At 39.5% G+C, this 7500-nt stretch overlaps 1 long non-coding RNA gene across 1 annotated transcript in view; it reads right to left on the bottom strand.

Annotated features, from left to right (window-relative positions):
- LOC138006669 (uncharacterized) overlaps positions 1-7500 on the bottom strand; it is a 16663-nt gene that overhangs the window by 484 nt on the left and 8679 nt on the right. The window contains exons 2-3 of the long non-coding RNA XR_011123916.1: positions 3857-3997; positions 1-1919 (exon numbers count right to left, since the gene is read on the bottom strand). The exon at positions 1-1919 is cut by the window's left edge and continues 484 nt beyond it. This is a non-coding gene — a long non-coding RNA (uncharacterized lncRNA). The remainder of the gene's footprint in view (positions 1920-3856; positions 3998-7500) is intronic.

Here is a 7500-nt window from a genome sequence, read left to right as displayed (position 1 = left end):
TTACTTCGAGGATACCGTTGGTAAGGCAAAAGCAACATGGAATAGTTTTCGCGAAAGAAAAACTTTGCTCAGCCGTCAAAATTGATTATTGGTGACACGGAGATTACTGACCCTCATGAGCTAAGCAACGCATTTAACGGGCGTTTACAGACGAAAGCCTCAAGTTAGGGTCTAACATAAATCCCCCTCGAGTCATTTTCGTGATTTTGTTGAATCTTGTGATTATAGCACCTTCGAGCTTGAATTAGTTATTATTGACTGACTGCGCAAACTAGTGAACGATATCCCTGTTGGCAAGGCTGCTGGCCACGATGGTTTTCCAACTTGTTTCCTAAAGTTATCGTTTAACATTTATTGCCTCTTCCCTGACACATATTTTCAATTTAGTTATTTCCACTGGTATCATTCTTAAAGACTGAAAGAGTGCTGGAGCAACTCCAATTTTCAAAGCTGACTCGAAGGTTGACCCAGCAAATTACAGGCCTTACTGTACTTTCTCTAATAGCCAACTCTTTGAAAAACAAATTTCAATCAGGTATATACATATTTAAATGCGAATAAGCTACTTTCGAAATATCAGTCTACCTTCAGACCCATCCACTCTACTCTTACGGCTCTTATTGACATGACAGACAATTGGCATACATGTCCAATACTCACTAAGTGAAACCACACGAAGATACGATCTGTCGACCCGAAAAATGAACCTCATAAGATATTACTGTCGCACAACTGTCCCCACGAATCGAAAGATCCGTACGATTCGTGAATCGCTTATACGACCGGTGTCGATTCGACTATTGCATGTTTTAGTGGCAGTTTGTCGCTCATTTTTATGCGGTCCAAATTGAGGATGAGACGTTTTCCATAAATATGAACACACTGAAGAGCATACTACCAAAAACGAGACAATGTGTATGCGTCGTTCTAAAAACCCGTGTTGTAAAACGTTAACAGCAACGCACGTATATACGATTTTACATGCGACGTTCGTAATCTTCCATCTTATTGTCGAGTCAACATGAACGCAGCAAAGCTCGTACTAACTACAAAAAAAAAGGAATGTGTGTGCGGATCCACAAATGTCACATTATTTTACAAGTGCGCACGAAGAAGCTCCTCGCTGCTCAACTCCTCCTGGCAAAACCAACAGTTGTGTTTTTCACCCTGGTTCAAACGAAGTTCTCGTGTAGTGCAGTGGTGATGTATTTCTACTTCCAGTTCACTTGTACTTGCAGAACGTTCTTGAGCTTTTTGGTATTTTCTGACACTTTTCCTGCTGCAGGCTATCTGCACCGCTTACGTTCGTGACGTTTCTCTCCAGTATGAACTCCTTCACGTACCCTTAAATTTACGTTTTGCGATTGCGTTCGTGACGTTTCTCTCGAGTATGGACTCTTTCATGTGCCCTTAAATTTCCTACTTGGCTAAAACACTTGTCACAGTGTTTGCATTGATAAGGTTTCTCTCCAGTATGGACTCTTTCATGTTCCTTTAGATTTCCTGCATCGTTAAAACACTTGCCACACTGTTGGCATTCGTAAGGCCTTTCTCCAGTATGCACTCTTTCATGTCTCCTTAAATTTCCTATATGGCTAAAACGCTTGCCACACTGTTGGCATTCATATGGCTTTTCTCCAGTATGGACTCTTTCATGTTCCCTTAAATTTCTTGCTAGGCTAAAATTCTTGCTACAGTGTTTGCATTTATAAGGTTTCTCTCTAGTATGGATTGTTTGATGTTTCTTTACAGCTCCTGCTCGGCCAAAGCACTTGTCATACTCTTTGAACTGATAAGGTGTCGCTCCAAAATTCGCTTCGTTAAGTTTTGTTAGATTTCCGCGTTTCGCAGGAATTTTCTCAGGAATTCCTTTCTTGCGCATAACTGATTATGACATCGTTCTTGTAACACATCAAGCACTATAATAAAACGAAAGGGACAAGTTATAATTTATATCATTATCTCTTTATCGACACTGTTAACACTTGTCACTTCAATCATTTAAGTAAATTGCCAAACCCTAATATGTGAAGAAGATAATAATAATAATAATCATCATCATCATCATCATCATCATCATCATCATCATCATCTATAATTTAGCTAAGGGCGCTTTCCTTTTGTCAGAAATGGCCGGCCAGACCCGTCATTTTGCAAAGAAAATGCAACAATTTGAAGGAACACTTACACAATAATCCCTCACATTCTTATGGAAAAGTATATATCATCCTCGAGGTGTGTTAATTTGAAGGCGTTGTAGAGTTGTTCTTCCCAAACGCCCGGTCTGGCCGGTCAGTTCTGTCAATTGGAAAGCGCCCTAAGTCTAAAGCGGAGTTCCCGGGTTAAGATAATCTGGAGTGAGTCTGCGATCCAATCGAAACCCAGTACCTGATCAGTGGTCAACTTTTAAAAAAAATATTGACCTCGATGAGCTCGTAAGTTGTGCCCCGCGATGTGGTCACGTGATATTGGTCAGCGGATACCTTGTTTTGGTGTCAATTGACCATAACATGGACGTCCAATATCAAAGAGTATGGCCGCCATGTTGGGCACAAGTATTGATTCAGGAGCCCATTACCTGGAGCCTCCATCTTCCATATTAGGGACCTTAAGATCTACGACGGCGACAAAAACGTCACCTCAAAATTGAACTTTGCTGTAGTAAAAGTCTTTCACGATTATTTCATCTCGTTCAAGTCGTACAATGTGGGCGAAGTATCCTAAAAATAAATTAATACGAGCGGTTTCAGACTGAAAATAGAGAATAAAAGATTCTCTGTTGCATGCTCACGTTGTCGTCAAAACCTCAAATTTAGTGATTTCACGTCGTCGTCACGCGGAGAACCGCAAAAATATGAGCTAAAATCCGTGCTGCAAGTGCAGCACGATTATTTATGCTCTTTTAACCAATGATATCATTGTTTTGTGGCGTTTTCCTCGACGTCGTCGTCGTAGATCTTAAGCTCCCAATTAACCCTCTGAGTGAACCATTTCCCGTATCTTTCTATTGTTATAAGCACTTCTCCCAGGAAGGCTCTAGTGGGTGTTTTCACAATGGCCAATCATAAGAGACCTATGGTCAGCCATTTATTACGTCACATACGAACATGTATGTGAATTATGTGAACCACTTAGCGTATGTTCTCAGTCACATACGCTGAAATATAGTAGTTCTAAAAATAGAAAGGTATGGGAAAGGGTTGACTCCAGGATAGAATACGCTGAAATATAGTAGTTCTAGCGAATAGTTCCAAAAATAGAAAGGTAGAATACGTATTATATGGAAACAACGGGTAATGGGCTCCTGATTGATACTAACTAAATTCTTTTAAGGCACTGTATTTAAATTTTGCAAACCACAGAACAAAAGACCTTTGTTTCGACAACCAATAGATCTCTGGACCGGGTTGCTCGAAGCATGGTTTTGGTATTTCTTAACCAACGGTTAGAGCTAACCAAGCTTCCAGCAACCGACCGCTGGTTGGAACATTAATGACAACGTAACGGTGAGTATCGCTATAAGCCAAGCAATTCTCAGGCTAAAAGGTGCATCTGATTGGCTGGTTTTCGGTCGGGATTTTACAGTTCCGAATATTGCCACTGAAGCGGTCCGTTTCCATATTTTTTATCTCTCCCGGTAAATTCAAGTTGAGCGAAACACAAAGTTTTACAAAAGCGGAATCTAATTTGTTTTTTATCAAAAGTCCATTTTTTCTGCAAGCGGAATTTAGCTTCAAATGTAAAATGTTACCGTTCAAAATCCGCTGATGAAAGATGAAAATTACGAACACTCACCAAGCGGAGAAGTGTTCAATCTCTCAAAGAAACGATGCCATATAATAAACAACTTACTAACCTTACTTACTGGGGACCCTGCTAGGGAACACTGGTCCTCGGTCTTTTTTGTATGAAACTCGCTGCGCTCGGTCCGTACTGCAACGACCTCAAGCCAATACTCCCCAGTACGGCCCGCCCGCTTGGTTGGTAAGAGATAAACCTTTTTACGGGAGAAAATATCAACAATTAGTGTCAAGAAGAATTCCTTTGGCTTCAAATGTAATTTTTAATCCTTGCCTAATAAAAGATAAGGAAGTAAATATGGTTTTAGAAACCTAGCTGTCTTAAAGATTGAAAAGCGAGTGTAAAAGAATTTTTTTCTCACGAAGTATTTGGAATCACCGTGTCGTTTGGACCTCTCATGTGTGTTAACTTCACTGAACTGCCAATCAATAATCCATTTCACGTCTTTGGCATGTGATGCAAGCGACAGCTACTTAATTGATAGTCCGCTTCGATTACCCCTAGTCTAATTATAAATGCAGCACTTTCTTCTCATTCCACCCTGAGTGTTGGTCCGGCCCGAGTCGAATTCATGACCTCCCGAACGGAATTCCGATGCTTAACCAACCGAGCAAACCGGCTGGCGGTGTTATTGATAATGGGGGTAGGTACTTGGTGTATTTTGTCATTTAGTGGTTATCTATTGCACAAAATTATCTAAACACGGTAAAACCTTCAGGGTTAGGATTAGGGTGAGCGTTAGGGTTAGGTTAGGGTAATTGTATAATTACTGAACGATTTACACCTTGTTTAAAAAAATTTGAAACAATAGAAAAAGAGACACCAAGTACCTACCATAATGGAGAAACACTGATGGATCTTTCAAAGGCCTTTGACACAGTTGAATATGAAGTCCTGTTAAGCAAACTCCAACACTATGGAGTGCGCGGAATTGTTGCACATTCGTGCAAAAGTTACCTTTTTAAGAAAAGGCAATTTGTTTAATATAATGGGCATTGTCCTTCAAAGCCACAAGGCTGCACTTTTGGGCCACTACTATTTTTTAAAGGTAAAGTAAAGTCGTGCATTTATATAGCGCCTTTATCACAAACGTCTCAAAGGCGCTTTACAATGATCAGTTTACCCCCAGCGGACTGGAAGCATATACAGACGCAAATTGCAGCCGCTTCTAAGCAGTCCATGCATGCTGGTACTCATTTTACCGACCTCGGAAGGATGGAAAGCTGAGTGAACTTCAGCGGGAAAGAAGGTCGCCAAATATTCCACTCTCGGCAGAACCGGGAATGGAACCCGGGACCCTAGGGTTGGAAGGCAGAGATCTTACCACTGCGCCAACCCCTCCGCTTATACATTAATGATATTTGTCATGTTTTAAGGTGGCTGAACACAGTTTTTGATACAATGTTTCATTTACTTTTTTTTTCTAAAACCCTTGATCCTTTGGTCGCCAAAAATAGTAGCAAGCAAGTTAACAACGCGAACTTCCGTTTTTTGATAGTTAAGCTGATGTATATGCCGTTGCCATGGCAACATGAATAAATATAAACAGGCCTTTAAAATCGGTTTTGTTTATTTGCAGAAAATCTGGTTGTTAGATTTTCTTTCTAATTTGCATACAGCAAGCTTGTAAACATGCTCTCAAGTTAACACTATTTTAATAATTATTTGACAGAGAGATCTTTAATTATCCCTTGTTGACGGTTCACAGGAACATCTAGAATTTCCTCTGTTAAAGTTCAAATATTTTCAACACTCCAGTTACTTATTTTCTAAAGTATTTTCGTGCCAAATTTCGTTAAATTTTAACGAGTGGTTCTCTAGAAATAGGCGTATTTCCCAGAAAGCTATTCCGCATTCAATCGCAATTTTTTAGAGTTTTGAAGCAAGCAACCTCTTCCTGTCGGTGCACGTTCGATCAATGGCTTGATCTGATCGGCGTAATTACAATTGCAATTTTTTAACTTACTACGCATGCGCTGCATTTAACTGGGTTCTTTCGGTTCTTTCGATAACAAAGAAAAATCCGCGAATTGCGGAGTTCTTTCCATCGTTACCTTTTCCAACATACATTTCTCATAGAAGACTAAAACCATGAAAACACTTCATGATCAATTATGAGGAAAAATAGTACAGATAGCGGAAGCATTGAGCAAATAAAATGATTGCTGTATTGAAGCCATGCTTGTTTTTTTGTAATCCTTGCGCGCGCGCTGTATTGTGTTAGCAAGAGCGCGCGCGAAAACTGTGTTCGGCCACCTTAAAAGCCTTGGAATTTACTTTATTACGTGGGATGCCTGTGGCAGAACAGTCCTTATCTGAGAAAACCATAGTTCTGTTTTACCCCGTTTACTTCGACAAATTGTTGACGGATTTTAAGGTAGCTAGTTAGCCAGTGCAAAGGATCTCCATAGAAAACCATATGCTTGGGCAATTTCGAATCACCTTTCTTGAAAAGGTGAAGGTTAGGAGTCAAGGAATCTCCATTCGACCACAAAGCTTTAGGCAGCGTTGCTGATAGCCTGTTACAGAGAGCAATCCACCACTAGTGAGAAAATACTATGTGATCTTCGAGAACTGATGCAGTAAATGGCCCCCTGTTTCACTTTTGTTTACTCTTTAGTGGCAAATTTGTCAAAGAAATAATAATTTTGTTATTGACCCTCCTTTCACCAGCGAGCTTGTGACCACCTGATCATCTTATGCCTCCCTCAACTATAACAAACATGATTATTCCAACTTCAGTGAAGAAATCACTGACCAGGAAGTATCTCAGCTGGATATCTCTACTATCTACAAGAGCAATCTAAACACCAATGACAAGATTCATCTCTTTTATGATGAACACTACTCTGTCTGAAAGAAACATGTACCTTAAAATAAACATTCCAGGAAGGAGATAAATAAGCTATGTACCTACCCATGGAATGATAAGGAACTCTTAAACAAAATAAATTTTAAACTAAGATAAACCCCATCTAAAACTTCTCAAATTCAAGGAATAAAATCCTAGTTGTCAAAGGGTTGCCAAAGATTTTTAAAAGAAAGTAAATCTAAATATTTCCGTTTGTATTTTCTTTAAAGAAGTATAAATGTAATATGAAAAATAGATGGTCTGGAATGACATCAATAACTTTAAATGCTGGTAAATGCCAAAATAGTTACGTCAAGTGCTGCTATTTTGGCAAACAATACATGTAAGTCCTTTGACATGTCAACCCCAAAGACATTGCTAATATTTCAAATACCAGTGCATTTTTTGTTAATTCTTGTAACTGAATACTTATCTTAGCTCAGGGGTACTACCAATTAATTAACCGTAATTGATTGCCATCGATCGATTGATTTTCCGATCATCAATTTCCATCGATTGTTCAGGCCCTGATGGAAGACTAGCCAAACAGATTGATTATGAAGCGAGATGCTTTGCAAAGCATGCAAGTCGCACAATTATACCAACGGAGCAACTACAGAATACAAGGCCACAGTCGAGACCTATGGAAAGACTGGCTCGTTGGGCTCGACAATGGATAAAAGAATGAGTCATGAATAATGGGGTCTGTTATACTAGTATTATACTGGTGGTAGTAGCAGCAGCAGTAGTAGTAGTACTAAAACTTTATTTTGAGTCAAATTTAAGAGTAGCACAAAAGGCACTTATGTCTGCCCGTTACAAAATATTAAGGTTAAAAGAGATAATTA

This window comes from Montipora foliosa, chromosome 6 (genome assembly GCF_036669935.1).
Source record: "Montipora foliosa isolate CH-2021 chromosome 6, ASM3666993v2, whole genome shotgun sequence".
Taxonomy (NCBI): Eukaryota; Metazoa; Cnidaria; class Anthozoa; order Scleractinia; family Acroporidae; genus Montipora; species Montipora foliosa.
The sequence above is the reverse complement of the archived record's forward strand: the minus strand, read 5'-3'. Positions and strand labels throughout refer to the sequence as shown.